The sequence below is a fragment of the Phragmites australis genome, chromosome 24, assembly GCF_958298935.1.
Source record: "Phragmites australis chromosome 24, lpPhrAust1.1, whole genome shotgun sequence".
Taxonomy (NCBI): Eukaryota; Viridiplantae; Streptophyta; class Magnoliopsida; order Poales; family Poaceae; genus Phragmites; species Phragmites australis.
The window spans coordinates 19,073,643-19,081,034 of record NC_084944.1 but is presented as its reverse complement, the minus strand read 5'-3'; the positions used below and the strand labels follow the sequence as shown (position 1 = coordinate 19,081,034).

At 42.6% G+C, this 7,392-nt stretch overlaps 1 long non-coding RNA gene across 3 annotated transcripts; it reads left to right on the top strand.

The window, feature by feature from the left end:
- The first annotated feature begins 1,159 nt into the window (after nt 1–1,159).
- Nucleotides 1,160–3,992, top strand: LOC133907589 (uncharacterized). 3 transcript variants are annotated; one of them, XR_009907985.1, is made up of 4 exons: nt 1,160–1,412; nt 1,523–2,346; nt 3,202–3,357; nt 3,457–3,992. It is a non-coding gene; the product is annotated as an uncharacterized LOC133907589 (long non-coding RNA). The 3 variants fall into 3 exon arrangements; XR_009907983.1 differs by having other exon boundaries at nt 1,523–2,421; XR_009907984.1 differs by having other exon boundaries at nt 1,523–2,421; nt 3,454–3,992.
- Nucleotides 3,993–7,392: the final 3,400 nt, after the last annotated feature.

Below are 7,392 nucleotides of genomic sequence, written 5' to 3'. Positions count from 1 at the left end.
ATTGCTTTAGTTTCACTTAGCTAAAATCTGAAAGTTGACCGGCTTTGGAATGTATTGGTAGCGATGGATTTGTATTAGCCCATTGCAGTTAGCCTTATTCCCGCTGCTAATGTGGTTCCTATCTGCTGATCTATATATCTAAATTCCTATCTCCTGATCTATTCATCTAAATTTAGTGTTCAAAAACTATATAGAAGAGTAAAAAATTATCTATAACTCTCTACTATATCACATTCTAAGAGTCGATCTCTAAAGAGCCTTAAACTTCGATTAGTTGCTGATGGCTATGTACGAGGCCACCGTCCTCCTCCCAAGAGAAAATATGTCTTTTATATGAGTCAAATGGATAGCAATGGTGAGAAAAGAATGAGAATTAAAAGCTGTAGTAAATAAGGAAGTTTATTTTGAGAGATGACAAATAAGGATTTACCTTATCTTCCGATAGCAAATAAGGAATTTTCTCGTATTTTATTTGGAAATCAGCTCGGCTTAGAAATTTTGAGATACCAGTCAAACTTTCTATAATTGAGGTGTGCAAAGATAGGTTTGGTAGGAGTTCTACTCAAGTTGGATTTTGGCAAGGAATCCTAGCCAATTACAAGCAAAGATCAGATGTTGCATATATAAATATGTAGGGAGGCCGATTCAGAGGACACAATAAAAAACACAATCAATTTCAATCGTCAGGATCATTCTTTAGGTTTAGTGTAGCTACTTCATCTTCTTCGTCGATTTACTCATAAATCGTCACGTTCCTCCGTAGAAGAAACAAATATGTTTACTTGTGACCTTCCGCGAGGTATTTCTGTTGTCGAGCAAATTTTATCATCAACATCATATATCTAATACTAATATTTTAATTTACACTGTATCTAAAGAATCAACCTTTGATCATACTCACATGACTAACAGTTCCATCCATCTTAAACTCTAAGTATTCATTTTGGAGAGTAGACTGTTGTTTCGTGATCAAGCTTTCTTCCCCTCGGGTTGCATTCTTCATTGGCTTTTTCATCTTTGGCCTCGAGTTAAAATTTTTTACATAAAGTCTATAGTTCAAAGTGGCACTTATTTTTAACATGGTTCAAAAGGCACCAAATACACTAATATACTGTGCAAAGTGAAAAAATAGCATGTGAGGGCTGAGATGAGAGAAAGAAAAGACTGAACAGGAAGGGACTCAGAGAGACAGAAAGAAGAACGGGACCTCGTCTTGCCCAAGGCTACTGTGCCGCACGCCATGGTCGAGCTCTGAAGCTCGGGCCGACGGTGCAAAGGGGGGCAAGGATGACCGTGAAGCGACGAATCCATCCTTGAAGAACACGACGGTCTCGACGACGCCGGCGGTACATCGTAGTGACGTTGGCCCATCGCCGAAAGCGGCATTGGGGCAATTCAAATTGGGAACTCAGGTGCGTGGCTTGTAGGGTGTGATATCTAAAAAGTAGTAAAGAATAATCTCCATGCCTGTCCCGATCGGCGGATTCATGGCTCCATAATTATTAGCTTTTCCACTCTGCAGGTTGCCGGAGCACCACCTGTTCGACGAAATGCCCCAGTGAACCCGACCCCATGGCAGAGGCGTCTGGCAACTAGTGCATGGCCGCGGCGCGAGTTCCCGGCGCGGTGTGCAGGATCGACGCCCTCCCCAACGACGTCCTCCTCCGCGCCATCTCCCACTTGAACGCCCGCCAGGTCGTGCAGACATGGGCACTGGTGCGACCTCTAGCGCTCCGTGCACCGCATCAATGCCTCGCGACACGAGTTTGACGGCTTGGCTGACACCGACGAGGAGTGCGACGTGTTGTTCAAGAAGTTTGTCAACCGTTTCATCATGTTCCGTAGCCCCCTTGCATTCGATGAGTTCCGCCTCTGGTACCACATATCTAATGAATCAGAGGACTTCCACGCCGACTCGGAAGATGCTAACCTATGGATCCGCCATGCTTTACAGTACAATGCTCGTTCTGTCGAGGTTATCGATTGGATCAATGAATTGCATCTCGATAATGCGGTGTTTGCTTCAAAGTGCCTCTTGACAAGCCTGCTGCTTTCCGGTCTTTTTCTGATCCCTGGGTTCTTCAGAAACCTCCAAACGGGTTGCACAGTATTGGGGCGTGTCTCATCTTACGTTGCTGCACCATTTATGACCCTGAGATTTCCTCCCAGACACTGAAGGTTTTGACCATTGATGGTGAATGTCACTGCACATATGAGGGACGGGCCCCTGTTTCTATTCCAAGCCTCATTGATCTTCGGTTCTCTGCCCCCGGAAGTGTACCTTTACTGAAGAACATGGAATCGCTAGTGAAAGCATCGGTTTCAGTTGGTACTGCTGATACTCAGGTTGATGATATCTGTCAGTTTCTTAGGAGCCTTTGTGGTGTTACAAATTTGGAATTCTACTATACAGGAAGAACTGTATGCTTTTTGATTTTAAATTGAACACCCAGCTGATATTTATAACTTGAAGTCTGAGACCTAAGCATGGCATTTAGTCTTTTTGTTGCAAAACCAAGTGTTTGATATTTTATTTATTCTGATGTCAAGATGGTTGTGGAGGATTATTAACGCTCTCCAGTGCCAACCTTACAGTCTAGTTCTCGCACTCAGTTCATTTGTGCAATTACTAAATAGTTAACTGATCATTGCCTTAATCAGTGGTTTGACACAGAAATGGAACTGAGAAATTTCACATTCAGTAACATCTATCTATTCTATCGTGGATATGATATATAGGTGGAAAGAGCTAAAAATACATCTAGTCTATAGGAGGTTGACTGTTTAACTTCGGTCTTAATACTTACAAACAGCAAGTGCATCCCAATACTAACAACAACCAGATCACTACAATCCAGCAGATAGATTCCCTAATCCTATTGTCCTTTCACCGGCGTATCTGCAATCACATATGATGATTGATGATTACCAACTACATGTCCTCTAGACTGTTGACTCTCTCTTCAGAAAATAGGCAGAGTATTGTGTAATCTTGACCATTTTTGTCAAACATGATTCTGCTTATGACGTGGTTTTTTGTCAGATTTTGTTTCCTTGAAACTATAGTTCTTACTCGATAGTACTTGCCACATAATTTTAGCTTGCTCTTAATTCTTTTGTCAACATTGGCAAAGTTATGAATGTTTTCTGCAATGTGGCATGAATCCTATATCCCGCCTTAATCCTATAAACCTTGTGCAGCTGGAGATTGAACAGAATTTCCAATGGTGTCCATAATTCAACAATCTTACAGCCCTGAAACTTGGTGAATGGTGTCTGTATGATGACTTCTATCCATTGATAGTCTTCCTTCATAACTCACCTAATCTGGAGAAGCTAACTATAGAACACAAACCGGTACATGCTTCTCTCCAGATGCTTGTTGATCCTTGTATTAAAGTTGATGCATGTGCCATCAAGGTAAATTAAACTTATATGTTTTTCATGTTGTAGCAGTATGCGTATGCAGATTGAAATTTCATTGGCGACCTAGAAGAAAGATTGTTCACGTGTGAGCATCTTAAGATAGTTGAAATTGTTTGCTCGGATTTGGTTGGTCCGGAGGATGATCCTGTGCTAAACAGCCTTGAGGACCTTCTATATGAGAACGGCATAACCTCTGTCAGTTTCATCCCATCTAAGTTTCAGTTTTGATGGATGCATGTTCTGGGAAAATATTACTGTAGAGCCAGGGTGGGCCCATTAAGGGTCATGCGGCGTTTGCGACTGTCAACTGAGCAATGAGCATCATCTTATTTCTTAGTTTCTTTGGTAAATGGTAATTGTTGGATTGTGAATGTTGCAATTGTTCAGTTGAACTCGTTCAGAGTCTGAATGTTTGATGACTAATAAGTGATGCAAACAAACTTAGATAGTTAGATGTATGGTGCAGTCGTTCTATTTTGTCATGAAAAGGTGCATTTTTGCAATGGTTCATCAAATTAGCTTTGATAGCTTTGGCCTTGTTTTATAAAGACAGTAAAATGCAACAATAGCATATTAAATTTGTTTCTAATAGACTGGGCTGGACTGGCATGGACTCAGTAGTTTGATTGCTAAGAATGCTAATTGGTAACTATCTACTAAGTACGCAAATTGTGGACAACTCAAAATTCGAGAGAAAGACTACTGATTTGAAAAAACTGTAAAGTTGAATGCTAAATTTTAAAAGATGAAGAACCGTGAAGTTGTATTGTAATTTCAGTTTTTTATTTTGTGGTTCCTTTATAATGTCTTAGATGTTGTTATTGTTATAAACAATTTGTACTTTTGATCTTATCATTATTTAATATTTAGAGTTATCGAACAATTTTTTAGCTATGTACACCCCGTTTGAAAATGTTGGCCCCGCCACTGAGTAGAGCTAATGTCGCAATCACATAAACCTATGTGTTATTCATCGGCGGATTTGGTCTTCAAGTTTGTGCTATTGTTCTGATGACCATGTCACCATGGACCTAGGCATTCTTCAAAGCTCGAAAGAAGTAGTGTTTCCTTCACATCTTTGTCTTTTTTATTTGTATACGTTGTGTATGTTGGCACATCTGCGCTTTATTATATTCTAAGAGAAACGTCATTGAGGGAATGTTTCCCTCCCGCAAAATAGATTGGCACGTCCAATGGGACTTCGTTCTCCTCCTATCTTTACTGCGTTGTGATGGTCTCCAAAAGAGCTCTGCAAGTATATTATGTGTTGAAATTGTGGGTTGAGATTGATTAAAATGTTTCCCCTACAGGTGGAGTCATCTCTGCTAGCAACTCCGCACTGATGATGTTTCAATTTGGAACTCTTCCGCCTATGGCCGTCTTTGAACATGAGGGCAAGGTTTATACCCACCAAACACAAGACGTGGCCAAGATGTAGGCTAAGGAGTCTAGGAGAGCTCAGAAGAGAGGCTTCCCAAAAGTCAAGAGCGAATGCTGGGGCCTATTCATTAAGGCCGCCAAAGTTTTGAAGTCTGAAGAGTCCGAGAAAGCTGAAATGATAGTGGCTCTAGACGCGATTTGTGTTAACCTGCGTCAAAGCATGGTCCTTGCTCGCCAGTCAGGAAGCCCTCACTCGCGTCGCAATTGTCGGCGCAAGTATTCCAAGGCGAGGAGGCTCCACCAGCAGTTTTCCTCTCGCATTGATATCCCTATGTGTGCACGAGGATGAAACAGTCCCTCGCGAATGGACTTATAATCCAGCTCAGAGCGGGCTCCCTGCCTGAGAAGCAATTGTACTACTATACTGCTACCATGGGGAAAAAATAACGGATTCAAGGAAAAACTACATGAATATTTCCACAATGAGCCAATATAGACAATGAACATAATATATACATATCTACAAAATGTTGAAAACGACATATAAGTCCAACACCTTCAACCTTTTGGTTGCATATATAGCATTTGTAAACTTTCACAAGTCTACTCCTCGCCCGTACTTTCAGTCAATAACTAGTAAGAAAAAACTAATTTCAGAACAAATTATGAGGCTTCCTTCGTATAGGAATGGTGTTCTAAGTTATAACTTTGTGGGACTTAAAAAGGTTTCTTATCACATCCATGAGTGCCCGGGGGCCACGGATCCTCCCACTCACGTTGGACCTAAGGAAGGTTCCTTATCACGTCCAGTAGTGCCTGGGCCACGGAGCCTCCCACTCACGTCGGACCTAAGGTTGATCGAGACTAAGCTCCTCGAGTAGTAACGAAGTCCTCCTAACCTAGCTAGAGGGAGAGGCGAGTAGTACTAAGCGCAATAGGTTATTGGGATTTGCTCGGTATCAAATCCATGAGAAGTCCCACCATTCCATTTACATACTAGTATTTCAGATAACGCTTGTTTATGAACAAAAGAGTAAGTTTATGTTCCTAAGCATAAGTTACAAAAGAAAGCCTAAAGGGATGCAGAGAAGGTCATCCCGTCTACGTAGTCCTTGGTCGCCTCCATCATTGCCTCCACCAGCTAGTTGGACTCCTCCTCAATCTCCTCCACCTCCGGGTAGCGACATCGCCCATGCCGGGATCGTGGCATCGTCAATAGAGGAGGAAGAGGCGGTTTGTTCTCCCATCTTCTTGTGGCCAATGGCAGAGGTCCAAGGAATGTGAGGGAAAGGAGCTCCAAAGAACTCAACAAGAGATGCAGACACAAGGAAGAGGATAAGAAGGCTAGGGCTCAAGGAAAAGGACAATCAAGGAAGCAGAAGTATTGCCCGAGCCACCCCAAGTCCCTTTTATAAAGGGCGAAGAGGCACTTGGCAACTCTCTGACTAGCCCGTAGTGGTTTCGAGTACTACTCAAAATTATGATGTTTTGTGCCAAGGTCCTGTTGCGTTTAATGCTCGAAATCCCAGAAGAGCATCTCACGTCTCCGACGAATGCACTTAGTTGGGTGCTATGGTTATGTTGGGCACTGGCTTAATGGGATTAAAAGGGAACTTAAGTACCAAATTCTAGTAGGAGCAAGTGCTCTTTGTTGGGTGCTATGGTTATGTTGGAATGATACGGTGTTTGATAAGATCCAAGCTTATTCCTCTATACAGGTATATTTCAAAGTTACATATTGGATTCACTACTGGTCATTGCTACAGAAGAAGGAAGAGAACCACTATATAAGTGTGGCATGTCGTCATTTGGAGACCATAACGACGGAGATCTTTGCAAGTCATGGGTGGCGATTCAGTAATACAATTTGTGCTTGAGATATCTTAGACATGATTATGCATTTGAGAATTTTACCTTATCTACCCGGCTTGTCGGGTTTTGAAACAGACTATATAATGATAAACAATTGTGTGCATCTGCAGATGCAGAGGCTGGGATAACATTTATTCCTTATTTTTAAAAAAAATACGTCTCTGCATGGTATAGGCAACAATGGCTGGAAAGAATGCCAACCGCTATTGTGCACCTCATGCAAAGCACCCCTGCTAGCTGTCCAAACCTTTTTCCCCTTTTGCGCCCTTTTTGACCGAGAGGAGAATCCAGGACATGCAAGGGAGAAGCAAGAGTGGTTTTTTTTAAAAAAAAGGGGTAAGCATCCCGGCCTTCTTTGAAGGCCTGCAGGGACAAGGGGATCATCCCTGGCCAGCTCGCTCTACTCTTGAGCTTTGCTAACTGACCTACCTAAGAAGCAAGAGTGGTCTCTCTTTTCTCTCTTTCTTTGATGACCTGGTTTCTCTCTCTGTCATATTTCCCAGACGAAATCGATCTGCTCCTCACTGCATGTCTCCCAGTCCATCTAGACTTGCTACTATCTCACTGTCTCAACACGCCGCCCCGCGTGCAGCGCCGGCGCCGGCGAGTATCCCGGCGTACGTGAAAGACGCCGGCCGGTGCGATGGTTGATACATCACCTTCGATTAGCTCTGTCCCTGTTTCTCTTTCTCAGGTATAAAACTCAGCTGCCTT